At 38.0% G+C, this 13653-nt stretch overlaps 1 protein-coding gene across 1 annotated transcript in view; it reads right to left on the bottom strand.

Annotated features, from left to right (window-relative positions):
• Positions 1–13653, bottom strand: part of TRPC5 (transient receptor potential cation channel subfamily C member 5) — a 255909-nt gene that overhangs the window by 132247 nt on the left and 110009 nt on the right. Inside the window, exon 2 of the mRNA XM_025853732.2 lies at positions 12533–12674. The gene's annotated coding sequence lies outside the window, so the exon portion shown is untranslated. The remainder of the gene's footprint in view (positions 1–12532; positions 12675–13653) is intronic.

The raw sequence follows: 13653 nt of genomic DNA, 5'->3' as shown, positions 1-13653 counted from the left end.
AATTCCTTCTTGGCTTCAGCACCTTGCTCACAGTTCTCCTTCTCTGTGAACTTTTCCCCCAGCACCTTCAGAAAGGTAGCCAATCTCCCTCTGAGTTCTCCACTGGTACTTGGATGATATTTCTCCAATGTCACCTAACTGCATGCTTGTCTTTCTGCCACTAGGGTAGGAGTACCTTGATTCCTGCCTTCTGAGGACTCACACAGGTCTGGAACATGATGGGTGCTTGACAAATGAATGTTTAACAAATACGATCTAGCTATGAAGGGTTGGCATGGTCACAGAATGAAGTATTAAATTGTGTGGCACTGATATGATGCTTTGGGATTTCAGAAAGGGCTTGGTGAGGGCTGGAGATCTCAGAGAAGGTTTCATGGAAGAGGTAGCTCTTAAGTCAGTCTTTGGAAGATGAATTAAATGTGAAAATGTGAGGGTAGTCCAGACACCGTAGAGCGTAAGAACAACAGTGGTGAGATTGATCATGGCCTAGTTGGGGGGGTAGATATAGTTTTTAGGCTATAATAAGATACAAAGATTAAGGGTGTGCTAAAATTCCAGGGCAAAAGCTCATAACCTCAGTTTTCCCATCAGAAAAATGATCTTAAATACTTGCTGCCCATTTGCCACTTAAGAGGTTACCATGGGAGAAAAGGCTAGATGTCTTTTCAGATGGTGTCACAGATGTTGCCATGCTAAGCACTAAGAACTTGTCCACTTCTGTAAGGCAAGGCTGTGTGATAAACTGAAGACAAACGTATCCTAGTGCAAGATGAGAAGGAAGGGAACTAACTAAATCGGTGTCCTATTATATGCCAGGCACTGTGCCAGGAGCTGGTGCAACAAAATAATTAGTAGAGTTTTGAATACTTAATATGTCCCAAGCACTGTGCCAGGGCAGCACTATTACTACTACTGCTTCCTATGCTAATAGTAGTAATAATGAAGGCGACAAGCAGTACCATTCGTTGAACTTTCACTATGTGCCAGATGTGCGGGTTATAGTGGTGAAGGGCAAGGACAGTAAAACACAGTAATTTGAGACTCAAAGTAAGTATAACTGGATTATATATAGTCAATTCAGAGTCTAGATTTACTTTTCATCTCTTGCATTTGAAATTGATCTAGTCTATTGCATTTCCAGTGAGCTGGAATATTATGAGAAACCTCATAGTTTTCCCCTTAGAGAAAAATATCTCCTCCAGAGGTTTGCCTGAGAGTGTACTATTAGGGAATTGCTCCTTTGCTTTAAGGCATTACATCTCTAAAACTACCCCTGGAAGGAATAAAAAAATCATGTGACTAACAGCTGTTAACACCTTAATGTGGATTCCTTGAGGAGGGAAGTTACTGTGGCCTTGGGAGCACAGAAACATGTGTCTAGAAAGGCAGGGAAGGTGTGGTGAAGGGGAAAGGAGAGGCCTGGTGTCCAGCCTTGGGAATCTCTTTTATGTATCCATTCCCACCTTGACATTACACATTGGCAATGATGTAAAATGGGTTCTCTGTGTTGTCTGTCTACATGTAGGCTTATGTAGACATCTAATGACTTGCCTAATGCCCTACCCTCTTCCATTCCCCACAGCTGGTGCCACGTGACCCTTACTTACAGCTTTAGCCTCAGCCTTCCTCCAGGCTGAGACCAATCCTTTCTTCATAAGCTGTTAATGATAGAGTTTCTGGAATCTCTTGAGGATGTATTATTGGGAAGGTTCCTTCCCGTCACTCTTTACCTTTATACTTGGCAGACTGTACTCATTTGCCATTAACCTAAGCCAAGAGATGAGGTTGGCTTTCCCATCATTATGCACTGGCCTTGAGATGTGTTCTTAACTGAACAAAACAAAACCAGCCAGCACTTCATGCCATTTCTACACATGAAACTCACTCCCAGTGTAGTCCACCAAGTAAGGAACATTAGGAATTGTCTAACAGGCTGCCTCGGGGGGCTTATCGTGTTCTCTCTTTTCTATGCTGCTAGCCAGAGGAGAGTGTCTAATGGGATTTGTGACATTTGTAGGCTTAAATGATGCGATTTAAAGAGCTAAATCAATGGGCTGGGCAGAAGGCGAGGGTGCAAATCCCAGCCCAGATCACTGCCCATCTCGACCTTGTGAAGAGGAAAGCCTTGCTTTACACCTAACTAAAAAAAAAAAAAGTGTGCTTTTAGAGGGTTTTGGTATCTGTGCATGGCTTACACTCTGTTCCATGAGGATTGAGCTTGAATAGTGAAGCCTTTGTGACCTCTCGCCCTTATCCATGCCTACCTATCCACTTCTGCATCTCTTCAGAGCCCTTTAAGACAAGTAAATTTAATCTGATAAACTTGTACAATCTCAAGTGTAAATGGTGGATAACGAGCACATTTAATGATTATGTACCAGGCACTCTGATAGAAGCTGATGAAAATGGCTGGGTGGCTTAAAGCCATACCTCTTCTAGGAAAAAATTACATTTGAAGAGGAACCTTGAATGCCCAATCCACAAAGTAACTAAAGTGGAAATGTTATGTACAAAGGCACAGGAGTGGGCTGGTCAGAGAAAGACTGTGGGTATATCTGTGAGCGTGCGTGTGTGTGCATTTGGTGGGGTATTGATTTTGAGAGCATCTTGGCTCCTTTCATAGTACCACTTTGAGAACTTCCTAATTTTAATGTAGTAATACTAATCTTTCCCAGAAAGGCCCAGATCTTGAACCTCCTTCAGGGGACCTCAGAGGTCATCTAGAATAATCCCCTGCCCAATGATAAAGTCCCCTTGACAATATGTTAAGTGATTATTCAGTTAATGAACACTTCTGCCAATGGGGAACTCACCACTTTCTTGCCTGTGTGGTGAATACTGACTTTCAGCAAATGCTTTTCTGTGTTGAGCTGAAATCACCTGCCTACAACTTCTATTTCATTGCCCTAGTTCTTTTCTCTAGAGCAGCGCTGAGCAAAACTCTTTCTTCTGCATGACAACCCTTCAAATGTTTGATTTCAGCTCTCATGTCTCTCTCTACTCCGAGTCTCCCCTTCTCTAGAATTATGATCTTTCCCGTGGTCTGTTTCCAGTTACACTATGTTTTTTTTAAATATGTTTAAATAAAAAGAATATGTTCTTTTTAAATATGATGCTCAGAAATGGAACCAGTGCTCTAGAATGGTCAGGCCAGCACAATACACCGTGGCTATTTTTTCTTCATTCATATATTCAGCAATGCTTTGTTGAGGTCAAGATATCTCTTGTTTCAGGAGGCACTTTAAACCATCCTGCATAGTAGTGTATTGCAGTATTGTTTCTCATTTGTATAAATCTTATAATTAAATAATTTCATTAATTTATAAATAATAAATTAACATTAAGCACTAATCATATGCCGGGAACTATGTTACTAAATGCTTCACATACATTATTTAAATTATTCCTCACTTTTAGATGGTTATTATTATAAACTCCCACCTCGCAGTTAAGGAACCTGAGGCACAGAGAGGTTAAGTAAATTGCTTTAGTTCACACAGCTAGTAATTGGTGGCTTGGGATTAGAGCCAAGCTTCTGAATCCAGAGTCTACATTTTTAACTACTTCAATGAAAGTAGACTCTTATATGTTCCCTAATGCTTATAACAGTGCTAGGAATAGAGTGTTTCAACAAATAGTTGTTATGCACCTACTATTTGTCAGGCCCAGAGTACTTGGTAGTGGGGAATACCAATATACATATATAAATGATATAGCCCTTACCTTTAAGCAGCTCCCAGTCCAGAGGGAGAAAAAAATGAAAATATGTTAAATGTACTATGGTATGATAAGGATTCTAACACACAGTTGGGACACAAAGGAAGAAGTGTTTAACTCTACCTGGGGAAGTAGTTGAAGAGAAAGTAATATTTGAGCTTTGTCTTGAAAAGTTGGTTGGAGTTTGCTAGACAGCAGTGCAGGAATGGTCATCCTAGGCAACAGATACAACATGTGCTCAGGTGTGGATATATGAAACACAATGGTATTTTAAGAGAACACTGACTTTCTATTCTTCATACCTCTCAAGCATGTGACTACCTTGGGACCTTTGCACATGTAGTTTGCTGCCTATAATCTTCTGCCAGATCTTCACAATTTCTTTCTTAACATGTAGGCTTCAGATCAAATGTCATCTCCTCAGTAAGCCTTCCTAGATCACTTTTTCTAATGCAGCAAGCCTCTCACATATTCCTCTCCATTTCATTACCCTGACTTGTTTTTCTTCAAAAACTTACCACTATCTGAAATGATCATATTTATATTTGTTTATTACTTTAACCACTAGCTCTCCCAACCAAAATGTAAACTTCATAATAGCAAGAACCTTATCGGTCATATTTACTACTCTATACCCAGAGCCTGGCACATAGTAGGCTCTCAATAAATTTGTATGGAAGTACTACATGAAATAATGGTGAGGATAGAGATGGGGTAATGTTCTGTTGGTAGAGCTCTGCTTTTGTTTGTGTGTTTAACCTCCTCCCTTCCATGCAGCCCTGTGTTCAGGCAAGAAGCCCCTCCATCACAAGGAAAGTTTTAATTAGTCTAAGACTAAGTCAGTATAGGTAATTTCATTTCTTTGGCCAGTGATTGGCCTAGGTTTGAGAATTTGTTGCAATTCTGGCTAATGAGATGTCCTGGGGGGCTTCTGAGAAAGGTTTCTTTGTTCTGAAAAAGAGATGTAAAAAAGCAATATTTCTCTTTTTGCTTCTGAATGTTGTCATTTTCTTGTGACACCAAAGACTTTGGTAGCCACCTTGGAACTAAGAGGACAGCCAACCTAAAAGATTCAGCCTACATGCTGAGGATGGCATAAATCAAGTCCTTTATGATATCTTTGAGCCATTGAATTAACCAACCCGGGAGCTGCGCAATCTCTAGTCTTTTAGTTGTGTGAGATAAAAACTCCCTTTCTGTTAACCCACTTTTACGCATGCTTTTGTGTTACAAGAAGCTGAAGACATCCTAAGTGACTGCACTTCCTGAAAAATCACCAAAATCAAACCATAAATAAATGGGAAAACTGAACAGATTAGTAATCATAGAAGAAATTAACATAGTTTAAAATAACTACCAATTAAAAGTCATTCTGCTCAAGCGGTTTCACAGCTGTGTATATAGAACTTTAAAAAATACAGATAGTTATCTTGATATTAAAAATAGTTCATTTCTGACCTGGGCTGGTTCACCCCTCCTTAGGCAACCTGGTGGTCCCCCACTCCCAGGAGGTCACCATACTGATGCCAAACTTAGTGCGGACACCTGATTGGCATAGCGTACTACAGCCAAGATCTCCTGGGCTCAAGAGATCCTCCTGTCTCCCAAGTAGCTAGGACTACAGGCCTGCACCACTGCACCTGGCTAAAAATAGTTCAGATTATGGAAAAAGAAATAATTCTACAGAGCAAGCATAATAGTAATGCCAAAATCTAATAAAGATAACCTAAGAAGAAAACTATAGACTATCAGTCATGAGAATAATTCCAAAAATTCTAAATAAAATATTAGCAAATTATAAAGCAGTAGTGAATTTGAAGAATGATACATTATGACCAAGGGGATTTTATCCTAAGCATGCAAGCATAGTTCAATATGAGGAAATTATTAATACAATTGAGTAAATAAGTCAATGACTTAAAGGAAAGAAAACACGATTATATCAATACATGAAAAAGAATAATTTGATATTAACTCAGCATCTATTTAAAAAAAACTAAAGTAAAATTGGAACAGAAGTAAACTATTTACACACAAAAACACTATTTACCTCAGAGCAATAATAAATGTCATAATAAGTTGTGAAATACTAGATCCATTGCCATTAAAATCAAGAACAAGATAGGGATGCCACTATTATTCAATTATTTTAAGGTTCTGGCTATTGTAGTAAGAGGACATGAAAACATGATAAACATTTAACAGAGGAGACAAACTTACCTTTATATTTACATTATATAATTATATAATGAAACACCCAAGAAAACTTTACAAAAATCTGTTAGAGCTAAAAAGGGTAAGGTGATAGAAGGTAAGAAAATATGCAAATATCAATAGCTTTAAAAAATTTAACCATAATCATCACCATCACTCAGAAATTGAAATGGAAAGAAATCCAATGCACATTAGTGCCATCTTAAGATATCCATGAATTAATTTATTTAGAAAGGAACAGGACCCATGTAAAAGGAGTTATTGAAGGGGATAAAACAAGACAAGAGAATAGAGAAGCACATTATGTTGCTGAATAGAAAGATTCAGACTAATAAAAATATTTCTTAATTAAATTAAGATTTAGATTACAAAAAGTATGTCATACAGGTTTCATATGGAGCTGGACAAGAAGTTACAGTTTAAATGAAAGGATAAATGTGTGACTATTTCCACAAAATTTTTGATTAAGAAATAAAGGCAAGAAATGGCAAAGTAGGGAACTCCAAAAACCCATCTCTCCACTAATGCAATAATTAACCATTATAGCAAAAACCATCAGAATCAACTTTTTCTGAACTCTGGTATCTAATAAAAACTTAAAACAGTAATATTAGTGTTTAATGAAGAAAGAAGCTACTAAATTTTGGTAAAAGAGTTTTGGAGCATTTCTGCCTACCTACCATCGCCTACTCCTTAGCTTGGATAAAGCTATGGAGACAGTGGCCCACATTCCTCGTTGTAGCTTGCTGGTGCCAGGCAGGGCAGTATGGATTTTGTTCTCAAAGAATTGTGATTGTATGTTTTGACAGGTTAATATATATACATATATATATAGAGAATTGCTGTATGAAAAAGAGGGATCAGCTGAGAGGATTGCCTTTTTTTTTTTTAAGATTTATTTGTTTATTTTAGAGAGAGAGGTGGGGAGGGGCAGAAGGAGAGGGAGAGAGAAACTCTAAGCAGACTCTGTGCTGAGCATAGAACTCCATACAGGGCTCAGTCTCACAACACTGAGATCACGACGTGAACCAAAACTAGAAGTCAGATGCTTAACTGAATGCACCACTGAGGCACCTCAGGTTTACCTTTGTTTTATACGCTCTCCTGCCTTGGAATTTTCTCAGAGTTAGAGCAGACTTCCTAGTAGTATTTGCCAAATGCTGAACAGCAGATTTGAGGAGCAGAAGAAAGAATCAGTGAAACTAAAGATATATCAATTAAAATTATCCTGTCTGAGGGGCAGAAAGTAAAAAGGAATGAAGAGAAGTAAATAGCACCTCAGATGTATGTGAGACACTACCAAGTGTACCAACAGATGCATAATGGGGGTTGTAGAAGGAGAAGAGAGAGAAAACATGGCAGAAAGTATATTTGAGGAAATAATGGCCAAAACATTCTAAAATTTGATTAAATACATGAATCTATATATCCAAGAAGGTTAACAACGTCCAAGAAAGCTAAACTTGAAGAGATTCCACACAGACACATTAAAATTGAACTATCAAAAGACAAAGACATATAAGGGATCTTGAAAGTAGCAAGAGAAGTGACTTGTCATAGACAAGGGATCCTCAATAAAATTAACAGATAATTTCTCTTCAGAAACCATAGAAGCCAGAGGCAGTGGGGTAATATGTTTAAAATGTTGAAAGAAAAAAAAAAACCTTCTCAACCTAAATTCTATATCCTGCAAAACTATCCTTCAAAAATGAAGGCGAAATTAAGACCTTCCCAGATAAACAAAAGTTGAAGGAGTTGATTGTCCGTAAACCCGCCTTACAAGAAATGCTAAGGGGAGTCCTTCAGGCTTGACAGCAATTCAAAACCATATGAAGAAATAAAAAACACTGGTTAAGTTAAATACATAGCTAAATATAAAATCCAGTATTCTTGTGCTTTTGGTTTGTAAGTCTTTTTTTCTACATATGATTTATTTATTTTTTAAAGATTTTATTTATTTGACAGATAGAGCAAAGCAGGCAGAGTGGCAGTCAGAGGCAGAGGGAGAAGCAGGCTCCCCGCTGAGCAGAGAGCCCGGTGTGTGGGGCTTGATCCCAGGACCCTCAGATCATGACCCGAGCCAAAGGCAGACGCTTAACTGACTAAGCCACCCAGGCGCCCTCTATATATGATTTAAAAGACAAATGTTCAGAACAAAAATTATAGATCTATGTTAATGGACATACAGTATATAAAGATGTAAGCTGTGACAATAACAACATAGAAGGGGAAGAATGGAGCTGCATAGGAACAGAGTTTTTATAGTATTGTAACTAAGTTATTAATTGAAACTAGCTTGCTATACATTGAAGATGTTGATTTTAATCCCCAGGGTAACCACTAAGAAAATAATTAAAAACATTTAGAAGAGACCCCCTCTTGGTGTACCTAGCTGGCTCAGTCAGTAGAGCATGAGACTCTTGATCTTGGGGTCACAAGTTCAAGTCCCATGTTGGGGGTAGAGTTTACTTAAAAAATATATATAGAATAGGAAATGAGAAGTGCATCAGAAAGATAAATTATTAAAAAACAAACAAACACAAAGGAAGGCTATAATGAAGAAATTGAGAAATAAGAAATACATAAGACATATAAAAAACAAATAGCAAAATGGCAGAAGTAAGTCCAGTAACTAAAGTTTGAAGGATTTGGGTGAGGGCAATACTAGATAATGATATTCCATTTAGATATATTGGTGTTTGAGGGTTTTTGGGGAGGGGGAATGGAGTTGAATCAGGAAGGAAAGATCCTGTCAGCATGTGTAGCACAGCACTGAGATCTGGTGATATAGAATCGGGAGTCATCAGCATATTGATCAAAGGTTCTCAAATCTGACTGCACATTAGAGTCATCTGAGGACCTTTTAAAAAATACTCACGGTTGGGTCATAGTACCCCCCCCCACAGTGATGGTTAAGAATAGTGCCCCAGGTGAATGTAATATGCAGCCATGATTAAGTACCATCATTATAAGGTAACTGGAGCTGTTGGGCATGGATGTGATCTTCAGTGAGAGTGCAAAGAGATCAGGGGAACTAGAGAGGAAATTTCTACTTAGAGTGGAGAAGGGTCTAGCTCTCCACTCTCCAGTATAGTAGCTGCTAGCTACATGTAGCTGTGTAAACTTAAATGAATTAAAATGGAATGAAATAAAAAATTCAGTTCTGCAGTTACACCAGTCATGTTTCAAACACTTAATAACCACAGGTGACTCATGACTACCATAGTGAACAGCACAGACAGAGAGCATTTTCATCATTACCAGAAGTCCGACTCGACAGTGCTAGATGACCCAAATGTGGGTACTTTCATTTACATAATGCATTTTCATGGCTATGGACATGTGGTGTTTTTATTCCTGTAAGGTCCTCAACTCTTTATTCCTTTCTCTTTGATGTCCAAGGGAGTTATGTAGAGCTGTTGGCAGCTGGATTAAATTGATGCTTTTCATTTTCACCAGAGGGAAGGCATGAACAAAAAATATATATTTGTCTCCCTCAAGTCACTCATCTGAATCAGGAAGTTTAAATCTGTTGTTCAACACTCATTATCACTTTGTCTCCATGATGTTCCTTGAAGTAGTCAAGGGAAAGGCAGAATGGGATGACACTGATTACAGGAAATAATAGGCAGTGTAATTGGTTAAAAGTCTTGCATCTGATTATTAGTCTTGGGACTGGCTTTCATCCCAGATTCCATAGGCCATGAGAAATGAGTGTCTGTCTCCTTTCTGTTACCCCTTCACTTTGGAATCTAAAGTGACAGTGTTCACATAGGAGCTTATTGGCCAAACGATCCTTAAATGGGACAGAAGGAGTTCTTTAAAAGTTTATTTATCCCTTTTGACAGGAACCGCCACCTCCCAGTAATTCACCAAAATGACCAACACAAAGGGAAAAAGGAGAGGTACCCACTATATGTTCTCTAGGCCTTTTAGAAAACATGGAGTTGTTCTTTTGGTCACATACACGCAAATCTACAAGAAAGGTGATATTATGGACATTAAGGGAAAGGCACTGTTCAAAACAGAATGCCCCATAAATATTATCATAGCAAAACTGGAAGACTCTATAATGTTGCCTAGCATGCCATTGGCATTGTTGTAAACAAACAAGGGTGAGATTCTTGCCAAGAGAATTAATGTACGTATTGAACATATTAATCACTCAAAGAGCTGAGATAGCTTTCTGAAGTGTGTGAAGAAAAATGATCAGGAAAAGAAGGAAGTCAAAGATAAAGGTACTTGGGTTCAACTGAGCACCAACCTGCTCCACCCAGAGAAGCACACTTCGTGAGAACTAATAGAAAAGAGCCTGAGCTGCTGGAACCCATTCCCTATGAATTAATGGCATGATAAGTGTTAAAAAAAAAAAAAAAAAAAGACCTCAAGACTGAAATAAATAAATAAATAAATAAATAAATAAATAAATAAAAGTTTATTTATGCTAATATTTAGGGAATATGAGTGAGGGGTACACAGGAGTTTTTTGTACTGTTCTCATACCTGTGTATGCATCTGAAATTATTTTAAAATAAAAAGTTACATAAACCAGCAAATCATGAATTTTCATGAAAAAAATCAAACAATTGGCTTAAACAAGGTTTTCCAGTCTTTCCCCCCATGCATTTTAAATGAGTTTATCCTGTGTATACATTTTCTATCCAGTTTTCTTCATTTTCTATCCAGAAATTCTTCACTTGTAAGAATTTCCCACACATTATTATCAATAATATCACTCTTTAACTCTTCCGCCCTTTCTACCACCATTTTTCTTTGTGGAAAAGTGACTCTGCTAGGTGAGATTGAGACAGTACAATTTACACCATCATATGTTAGAATATCACGTTAAATGGCTATATGATATTTTATTGGATCGGATCAGGTATACCATAATATACTTAACTAGTCTCCAATTTGGGGATATTTAGGGTGTCTCCAGTTTATCTCTACTGTTATAAATAAAGCTGTGATATTTTTGTATATAAATTTTTTTAATATTCAAGATTTTTTGCTCAGTATAGCTTCCCAGAAGTCAAATTACTGGGTCAAAAAACCAGGAGCATTTTTAAAGATATGTACTGTCGAATTTCTTTTAAAATTGTGTTATTTGCCAGCAGTAGCTTTCTCAAGGGAAAATAAAACATAAGAATACCCAGAAAACAGAAATAGACCTCACTTTTCTTATATATAATTAATGATTCAAAGCCCCTTCCTTCTCATATATTCTAAGATTCTGTGATTATGTGACAAGTGGGTAATGTGTCATGAATGAAGTATATTTTGGATGTTCCAAAATGTTATCTTCATCTTAGGAGGAAGAAAGATTGGTGAATTCTTCAAATGATGGCCTGGCACTCTCTGTAGTAACAGACACTAAGGGCTACATGAACATTGTCTGTCCCTGTTTCACAGCAGGACCTTATTAAATGGGTCCCAAATTTTGCCTGTTAGTTTTTCCCATTTCTAAAGAAGCAAGAAGATCAGTGCCTTGAGCATAGCTGGCACTAATTAAAATTGTAAAGATCAGTACTGGCTGGAGCTCTGGGGAGGTGGTTAGGAAAGGTAGGTGGAAGAGGTAAACTTGAGCTGGGTCTGAAAGGCTGGGTGGGATTTAAATAGGCAGATGTGGGAGTTGGGAAAACACCTCTGTTATATGTGGGAAGAGGATGGAAGTCAAAGGTTCGAATTAGCACTGTCTTGGGTATAGCAGTATTGGGGAAGAGAGGGAAGTATGTAGGAGTAGCTAAGCTGGGCCCGTTAGTTGGAGGATATTGAACATTTGGTTGAGAAACTAGGTCTTGATCTTGTAGGCATTGGGGAGTCACTCTAGGTTCTTAAACAGGATGTGATCAAGAAAGCTGTATAAGATGACTCTTACTGCTGTGCCAATGGTAAAACAGAGTAGGAGAGAATAGGAATTTTTTCCCATAAGATAATGGAGTCCCATCTACAATGCTGGCAGTCAGAATGGAGAAGGGAAGAATGTTAGAGTTATTTCAAAGAAAGAAACAGGGCTTGGTAATGGATGTATTATAGAGGATGAGGGATAGAGAGAACCTCAAGATGATATTCAAGTTCAAGCCTGAGTGACCATAAGACTCTTCACTAGGCTGGTTACTCAGGCCCTGATACTTTCAGAGGAAACTGAGTTTCTGTCAAACAGATTCCATTTCTTCATAACCTCCATTTTACTTCAGAGATGCTTATTTTGCCTTCTTCTTGGTCTTCATCTGGCAGTGGTTCTTAGCATTTTAACTTTGGTTCTCTGTCCCAGAGGATTCTGCCAAGTAATAATCATAAATGCTTAAATGCACTCAAGAAGTTCTGCTGAGTATTCCCTTCTAATGCAATCTCCTTCAGTGTGACTGTTTTGTAACTTTCTCATTTTGCATATTGGGATCTTTAAAACCAGGTCACCCTTGTTGTTACTGAGAGAGTTTTACTTTTCTGCAAGGATACATTTCCTGCAAAGTTGGTTGGATCTCCACCTCCCTTCCTGACCCAACATTTAAGATTAGGACTTGAAATGTTACAATAGTACAGTTTCAAAACAAAAGTTAAAAATTTCTCAGGGGACTTCCCTGGAAATAATGGTACATACCTGTATGTGTGAAATGGTGCAGTTTAAAGAATAGTGTCAAGAGAATTAGGAGACCTGGATTCTATTCTCAGCTCTTCTGCTAATTGCAGTATAAACTTGAACAAGTCACATTTAGCTCTTCTTTATGTCTCTTTTTCCTTTTCTGTGAAATGAGAAAGATAAAAAAGATGACTGCTAAGGTCAATGCCAGCCCTAAAATCAACTATGTATTAAAACAGCATTAGCAACATTTATGATACTTAGAGGCTACGGGGTTAGATACACCACCAAAGTGTTCATTCCATAAAGTTAGGCAAATAGGATGATTCAGCTAAAAGAAACGAGGTTTGAGACTCAGTTACTGGTTTGGATTGTTTTTATAGATGAAATAAACTAAATAATTCTGACTGAATAACCATTCTCTTTGACACTGGGGTCAGTCCAGCATTATATGCCGGTTCTCCTAAAGTAAAATAGAACAGGACCTAAAGGTGGGGTTGCTCTGATTTTCTGAGGTCTGTGCCTACAGCCTGTTGAGTGCTGATTCCCAGAAATAGCAGTCATACTGCTCAGAGCCATCTTAAAGAATCCTAGTAATTTTATCATAAGGGGAACCAGCCCAAGATCCTTCCTCTAATAGAGACTTCAAGGAGTATGTTGTTAGAAGAGAAGGTTTTACTCCACTGTGCCCCTTCCAAAAATTAAGACGATTGCCAGAGTATCTCTATTGTCTATTAATGATCCCCTATGGCTGTGTTATCCACAACTTAACATTAGTGCTCCTGAAATCTGGATAGCAGATCACCGGGAGGTCAGAATGTTCTCTGTATACTGTATAAAATATTGTTATAAATGTATTCCAGCTTCTTTAAGTATTTGCATCTACTACCTCAATATGCACAGAGCTCCATGTAAACAGAGGGGCATACTAACACAAAAACTCTGTTCAGCAAATTTTTCAGCTCTCAACTCAATTCAACCCCGTTCACCCAGCTACCTATTCTATCTACACCTTGCTCTCTGGATTAAATGCTAATGTAAACTGTGTTCTTCTTGGCTTCAAACTTTGGCTTCCTTTTGGACTTTTCTGCTTCTAGGACTGCCTCAGGTTACAATTGCCCTGTCTTGCATCTCCTGCTCTC

The sequence above is a fragment of the Callorhinus ursinus genome, unplaced genomic scaffold (genome assembly GCF_003265705.2).
Source record: "Callorhinus ursinus isolate GAN/ISIS: 27379988/994484 unplaced genomic scaffold, GSC_fseal_2.0 scaffold65, whole genome shotgun sequence".
NCBI lineage: Eukaryota > Metazoa > Chordata > Mammalia > Carnivora > Otariidae > Callorhinus > Callorhinus ursinus.
This window is presented reverse-complemented; position numbering and strand designations above follow the sequence as displayed.